At 38.0% G+C, this 7,715-nt stretch overlaps 1 non-coding gene across 1 annotated transcript; it reads left to right on the top strand.

Moving 5' to 3' along the window:
• Positions 1-3,179: 3,179 nt before the first annotated feature.
• On the top strand, positions 3,180-3,287 carry LOC148579314 (small nucleolar RNA R71). Its single transcript, XR_015897422.1, has one exon. It is a non-coding gene; the product is annotated as a small nucleolar RNA R71 (small nucleolar RNA).
• The last annotated feature ends 4,428 nt before the right edge of the window (positions 3,288-7,715 follow it).

The following is a 7,715-nucleotide window of genomic DNA, read 5'->3' on the forward strand; positions in this document are numbered from 1 at the left end:
AGCATAAGTCCCAAAAGGACATGTAAAAGTAGTCTTTTCCTGATCCTCAGGAGCTATATGAATCTGGAAATAACCTGTGTAACCATCTAAAAAATAATAATGCGATTTACCTGACAGGCGATGGATTCATTTTCATAGCTTTAAGGCATAGACACTTAGACACTAATGATCATATAATAAAGACACAAACATAAATAAACATAAGGCATAATTTTTCGAAAAACAGTAAAATAAATAGACAAGGAGATTAAGGAATGAGTCCACCTTAGTGAGGGTGGCGTCTTCCTCTTCTTGAAGAACCAATGGTGCCTTTTGAGCTCCTCTATGTCTCTTCCTTGTCTTTCTTGCTCCTCCCTCATAGCTCTTTGATCTTCTCTAATTTCATGGAGGATGATGGAGTGCTCTTGATGCTCCACCCTTAGTTGTCCCATGTTAGAACTTAATTCTCCTAGGGAAGTGTTGATTTGTTCCCAATAATTCTATGGAGGAAAGTGCATCCCCTGAGGCATCTCAGGAATTTCATGGTGAGGAATTTCCTCATGCTCATGTTGAGATCCATGCTCTCTTGTTTGTTCCATTCTTTTCTTAGTGATGGGCTTGTCCTCTTCAATGAGGATGTCTCTGGCCTTAGGTGCCATAAATGGTTATGGAAAAACAAAAAGCAATGTTTTTACCACACCAAACTCAGAAGTTTTGCTTGTCCTCGAGAAAAAGAAGAAAGAAGTGAGTAGAAGAAGAAGAAAATGGAAGAGATAGAGGTGTGTGAATGGTTCGGTCAGGGGGGTTTAGGTGGTTATGATGTGTGAAAAGGAAGGAGTGATGGTTTGAATTTGAGTGGGTGGGTGTAGGTGGGTTATATGATGGTTTTAGAGGAGTAATGGAGGTGATTGGTGGATGTTAATTGAGGAAGAATGTTATGAAAAAGGTGTGAAAAGGAGAGAAGAAGGTAGGTGGGGATCCTGTGGGGTCCACAGATCCTGAGGGGTCAAGGACTTAACATCCCTGCTCCAATTAGGCGTGTAAAACGCCCTTGCTGTACAATCCTGGCATTTAACGCCAGACTTTAGCATGTTTCTGGCGTTAAACGCCACTTCCTTGCTTGTTTTGGGCGTTCAACGCCAGTCTATAGCACGTTTCTGGCGTTGAACGCCAGTATGGTGCATGTTTCTGGCGTTAAATGCCAGTCTGATGCTTGTTTCTGGCGTTTAACGCCAGCTTTCCTCTGGGTGCAATCCTGGCATTTAAACGCCAGACTGCTGCTTGTTTCTGGCGTTTAACGCCAGTTTCATGCTCTGTTCTGGCGTTAAACGCCAGCCAGATGCTCCTTACTGGCGTTTAAACGCCAGTAAGCCCTTCCTCCAGGGTGTGCTATTTTCAATGCTGTTTTTCATTCTGTTTTCGATTTTTCAGTAGTTTTTGTGACTCCACATGATCATCAACCTAATAAAAAATGAAATAACAAAGAGAAAATAAAATAAAAATAATTAAATAACATTGGGTTGCCTCCCAACAAGTGCTTCTTTAATGTCAATAGCTTGACAGTGAGCTCTCATGGAGCCTCACAGATAATCAAAGCAAGGTTGGGACCTCCCAACACCAAACTTAGAGTTTGGTTGTGGGGGTTCAACACCAAACTTAGAGTTTGACTTTGGGGGCTTTGGTTGACTCTGTAGTGAGAGAAGCTTTTCATGCTTCCTCTCCATAGTTATAGAAGGAGATCCTTGAGTTTCAAACACAAGGTTGTCCTCATTAAGTTGAAGGACTAACTCTCCTCTGTCCACATCCATCACAGCTCTTGCTGTAGCTAGGAAGGGTCTTCCAAGGATGATGGATTCATCCTCATCCTTCCCAGTGTCTAGGATTATGCACGTTCTCTACTTGTCTATAAGCCTGTTTTCTTGAGTTGTCTGCCATCTCTAATGAGATTCTGGCATCTTGCACCTCAAAGATTCCCAGTTTCTCCATTACAGAGAGTGGCATGAGGTTTATCCCTGACCCAAGGTCACACAGAGCCTTTTCAAAGGTCATGGTGCCTATGGTACAAGGTATTAAGAATTTTCCAGGATCCCGTTTCTTCTGAGGCAATGTCAGTTGATCCAGATCACTCAGTTCATTGATGAGCAAGGGAGGTTCATCTTCCCAAGTCTCATTACCAAATAATTTGGCATTCAGCTTCATGATTGCACCAAGGTACTTGGCAACTTGCTCTTCAGTAACATCCTCATTCTCTTCAGAAGAAGAATACTTATCAGAGTTCATGAAGGGCATAAGGAGGTTCAATGGAATCTCTATGGTCTCTAGATGAGCCTCAGATTCCTTTGGTTCCTCAAAGGGGAACTCTTTGTTGATCACTGGACGTCCCAGGAGGTCTTCCTCACTGGGATTCACGTCCTCTCCCTCCCCTGTAGGTTCGGCCATGATGGTTAATTCAATGGCCTTGCACTCTCTTTTTGGATTTTCTTCTGTATTGCTTGGGAGAGTACTAGGAGGAGTTTCAGTGACCTTTTTACTCAGCTGACCCACTTGTGCCTCCAAATTTCTAATGGAGGACCTTGTTTCATTCATGAAACTCAAAGTGGCCTTAGATAGATCAGAGACTAAATTTTCTAAGTAGAATGATTCTGCTCAGAATTTTCTGTCTGTTGCTGAGTGGATGATGGAAAAGGTTTACTATTGTTAAACCTGTTTCTTCCACCATTATTAAAGCCTTGTTGAGGCTTTTGTTGATCCTTCCATGAGAAATTTGGATAATTTCTCCATGAGGGGTTATAGGTGTTTCCATGGGGTTCACCCATGGAATTCACCTCTGCTATTGCAGGGTTCTCAGGATCATAAGCTTCTTCTTCAGAAGATGCCTCTTTAGTACTGTTGGATGATTCCTTCAATCCATTCAGACTCTGGGAGATCATATTGACTTGCTGAGTCAATATTTTATTCTGATCCAATATGGCATTCAGAGTATCAATTTCAAGAACTCCCTTCCTCATAGGCGTCCCATTACTCACAGGATTCCTTTCAGAAGTGTACATAAACTGGTTATTTGCAACCATGTCAATGAGTTCTTGAGCTTCTGCAGGCGTTTTCTTTAGGTGAATGGATCCACCTGCAGAGTGGTCCAGTGACATCTTTGATAACTCAAACAGATCATCGTAGAATATATCCAGGATGGTCCATTCTGAAAGCATGTCAGAAGGACACTTTTTGGTCAGTTGCTTGTATCTCTCCCAAGCTTCATAGAGGGATTCAACTTCCTTTTGTCTGAAGGTTTGAACATCCACTCTAAGCTTGCTAAGCTTTTGAGGAGGAAAGAACTTGGCTAAGAAAGCCGTGACCAGCTTATCCCAAGAGTTTAGGCTGTCTTTAGGTTGAGAGTCCAACCATATTCTAGCTCTGTCTCTTACAGCAAACGGGAAAAGCATGAGCCTGTAGACCTCGGGTTCGACCCCATTGGTTTTAACAGTATCACATATCTACAAGAATTCAGTTAAGAACTGAAAAGGATCTTCAAATGGAAGTCCATGAAACTTGCAGTTTTGTTGCATCAGAGAAACTAGTTAAGGCTTAAGGTCAAAATTGTTTGCTCCAATGGTAGGGATGGAGATGCTTCTTCCATGTAAATTGGAATTTGGTGCAGTAAAGTCACCAAGAATCTTCATTGCATTGTTATTATTTTCGGCTGCCATCTCCTCTTCCTTTTCAAAAATTTCTGTAAGGTTGTCTCTGGATTGTTGTAATTTAGCTTCTCTCAGTTTCCTCTTCAGAGTCCTTTCAAGTTCAGGATCTGCTTCAACAAGAATGTTCTTGTCCGTGCTTCTGCTCATATGAAAAAGAAGGGAACAGAAAATAATAATAGGGATCCTTTTTACCATAGTATAGAGGTTCCCTTGTGTGAGTAGAAGAAAAGAAGAAAGAGAATGAAGAAGAGAAGAATTCGAACTCAGAGGAGAAGAAGGGGTTCGAATTTTTGGGTGAGGAGAAGTGTTAGTAGATGAATAAATAAATAGAAGGAGATGAGAGAGAGGGACTTTCGAAAAAATAAAAATAAAATTTAAATTTAAATTTCGAAAATTAAAATTGAAATTAAATTAAATTAAAATAATTAGTTAATTAAAAAGGAAATTTGAAAAAGAGGGAAGGGATTTTCGAAAATTAGAGCGAGAGAGTTAGTTAGGTAGTTTTGAAAAAGATAAAAATCAAACAAAAAGTAAAGTGGTTAATTGAAAAAGATTTGAAAATCAAATTTGAAAAGATAAGAAGTTAGAAAAGATTTTTAAATTAAATTTTGAAAAAAATGTGATTGAAATTCATTTTGAAAAAGATTTGAAAAAAGAATTTTAAAAAGATTTGATTTTGAAAATTAAAGTTGATTACTTGACTAACAAGAAACTAAAAAGATATGATTCTAGAGTTTAAAGATTGAACCTTTCTTACTAGGCAAGTAACAAACTTAATATTTTTGAATCAATCACATTAAATGCTAATAAGATTTTTGAAAATTATGAAAAAGATTTTGAAAATTAATTTGAAATTTTTGAAAGTAAGAAAGAAAATTTGAAAAAGATTTGATTTTTGAAAAAGATTTGAAATGGATAAGATTTTTAAATTGAAAATTTGATTTGACTCATAAGAAACAACTAGATTTTAAAAATTTTTGAAAAAGTCAACTCAAACTTTCGAATTTTATGAGAAGAAAAAGGGAAAGATATTTTTTTGATTTTTGAATTTTAATGATGAGAGAGAAAAACATGAAAAAGACTCAATGCATGAAAATTTTGGATCAAAACAAATAATGCATGCAAGAACACTATGAATGTCAAGATGAACACCAAGAACACTTTGAATGTCAAGATGAACATCAAGAACTTATTTTTGAAAAATTTTCAAGAAAAGAAAACATGCAAGACACCAAACTTAGAAATTTTTTATTTTTAAACACTATGAATGCAAGAATGTATATGAAAAACAAGAAAAGATGCAAAACAAGAGAATACAAAGATCAAACAAGGAAATTCATCAACAACTTAAAGATCATGAAGAATGCAATGCATGAATTTTTGAAAAATGCAAGAAACATAGAAACATGCAATTGACACCAAACTTATGACTTGACACTAGACTCAAGCAAGAAACAAAAAATATTTTTGATTTTATGATTTTATGATTTTTTTTTTAGATTTTTCGAAAATTAATTTGGAAAAAGAAAAAAATAAGGATTTCAAAATTTTTAATAGGAATTACAGGAATCTTGCACTGTTAGTCTAAAGCTCCAGTCCAGGAATTAGACATGGCTCACTAGCCAGCCAAGCTTCAGCAGGAAATTACATCCATTGAAGTGATTAGTTGAAGCCTCAGTCCAAAGGAATTTAGACATGGCTTTACAGCCAGCCAGGATTCAACAAATCATCATGAAATACTAGAATTCATTCTTAAAAATTCTGGAAAAAAAATATATTTTTTTGAAAATATTTTATTTTTTTATTTTTTTATTTTTTCGAAACCTTTTTGAAAACAAAATAAAAGTTGAAACAAGAAGAAAATTACCTAATCTGAGCAACAAGATGAACCGTCAGTTGTCCAAACTCGAACAATCCCCGGCAACGGCGCCAAAAACTTGGTGTGTGAAATCGTGATCGTTCCTTCCTTGGTAACGACGCTAAAAACTAAATACACACGTTCATATTCTTAATTCTATTTCACAACTTCGTACAACTAACCAGCAAGTGCACTGGGTCGTCCAAGTAATAAACCTTACGTGAGTAAGGGTCGATCCCACAGAGATTGTCGGCTTGAAGCAAGCTATGGTCACCTTATAAATCTCAGTCAGGCGGATTCAAATGTATTAAGAGATTATAGTATACTAAAAGATAATTAAAATAGGATAGATATACTTATGTAATTCATTGGTGAGAATTTCAGATAAGCGTATAGGGATGCCTTTCGTTCCTCTAAACCTCTGCTTTCCTGCTGTCTTCATCCAACCAGTCCCACTCCCTTCCATGGCAAGCTTTATGTAGGGCATCACCGTTGTCAATGGCTACATCCTATCCTCTCTATGAAAAAGGTCCAAATGCTCTGTCACGACACGGCTAATCATCTGTCGGTTCTCGATCATACTGGAATAGGATCCATTGATCCTTTTGCGTCTGTCACTACGCCCAGCACTCGCGAGTTTGAAGCTCGTCACAGCCATCCCTTCCCAGATCCTACTCGGAATACCACAGGCAAGGTTTAGACTTTCCGGATCTTAAGAATGGCCATCCATGGGTTCTAAATTATACCACGAAGATTCTACTATCTCGGACTCGGTCCCCTGTATTAGATATCTAAGAGATACTCATTCTAGCTTGTTTGCATGTAGAACGGAAGTGTTTGTCAGACACACGCGTTCATAAGTGAGAATGATGATGAGCGTCACATAATCATCACATTCATCATGTTCTTGGGTGCGAATGGATATCTTAGAAGCCAAATAAGTTGAATGGAATAGAAAAATAGTAGTACTTTGCATTAATCCATGAGGAACAGCAGAGCTCCACACCTTAATCTATGGTGTGTAGAAACTCTACCGTTGAAAATACATAAGTGATGAAGGTCCAGGCATGGCCGAGAGGCCAGCCCCCAAACGTGATCTAAAGATAAAACTAAAGATGTAAATACAATAGTAAAAAGTCCTATTTATAAAAACTAGTTACTAGGGTTTACAGAGATAAGTAAATGATGCAGAAATCCACTTTCGGGGCCCACTTGGTGTGTGCTTGGGCTGAGCATAAAGCTTTCACGCGGAGAGGTCATTCTTGGAGTTGAACGCCAGTTTGTAACGTGTTTCTGGCGTTTAACTCCACTTTGCAACCTGTTTCTGGCGTTTAACTCCAGAATGCAGCATGAAACTGGCGTTCAACGCCAGTTTGCATCATCTAAACTCGAGCAAAGTATGGACTATTATATATTACTGGAAAGCCCTGGATGTCTACTTTCTAACGCAATTGAGAGTACGCCATTTGGAGTTCTGTAGCTCTAGAAAATTCACTTTGAGTGCAGACAGGTCAGAATCCAACAGCATCAGCAGTCCTTTGTCAGCCTCTGAATCAGATCTTTGCTCAGGTCCCTCAATTTCAGCCAGAAAATACCTGAAATCACAGAAAAACACACAAAATCATAGTAAAGTCCAGAAATGTGAATTTTATTTAAAAACTAATAGAAATATACTAAAAACTAACTAAATCATACTAAAAACTATGTAGAAACAATGCCAAAAAGCGTATAAATTATCCGCTCATCAGTAAGCAATAACAAAAGGATCCTTACCTTCACGCTGAGCTAGTGCTGCTCCTATTGCATGGTTGGAAGCATCGCACATTATTTCAAATGGTTGGCTCCAATCTGGTCCTCTTATAATTGGAGCTTGAGTCAGTGCAGTCTTCAACTTATCAAATGCTTGTTTGCAATTTTCACTGAACTCAAACTCAATATCTTTCTACAGTAGCCTGGATAAGGGAAGTGCTACCTTATTGAAGTCCTTAATGAACCTCCTGTAAAAACCTGCATGGCCAAGGAAAGAACGGACCTCTCTCATAGAAGAGGGGTAAGGTAAACTAGAAATAACATCCACCTTTGCTAGATCTACAGAAATGCCAGTGTTAGACACAACATGTCCTAGTACAATCCCTTGCTTAACCATAAAGTGACATTTTTCAAAATTTAATACCAGGTTTGTA

The sequence above is a fragment of the Arachis ipaensis genome, chromosome B10 (assembly GCF_059453495.1).
Source record: "Arachis ipaensis isolate K30076 ecotype BB chromosome B10, ASM5945349v1, whole genome shotgun sequence".
NCBI lineage: Eukaryota > Viridiplantae > Streptophyta > Magnoliopsida > Fabales > Fabaceae > Arachis > Arachis ipaensis.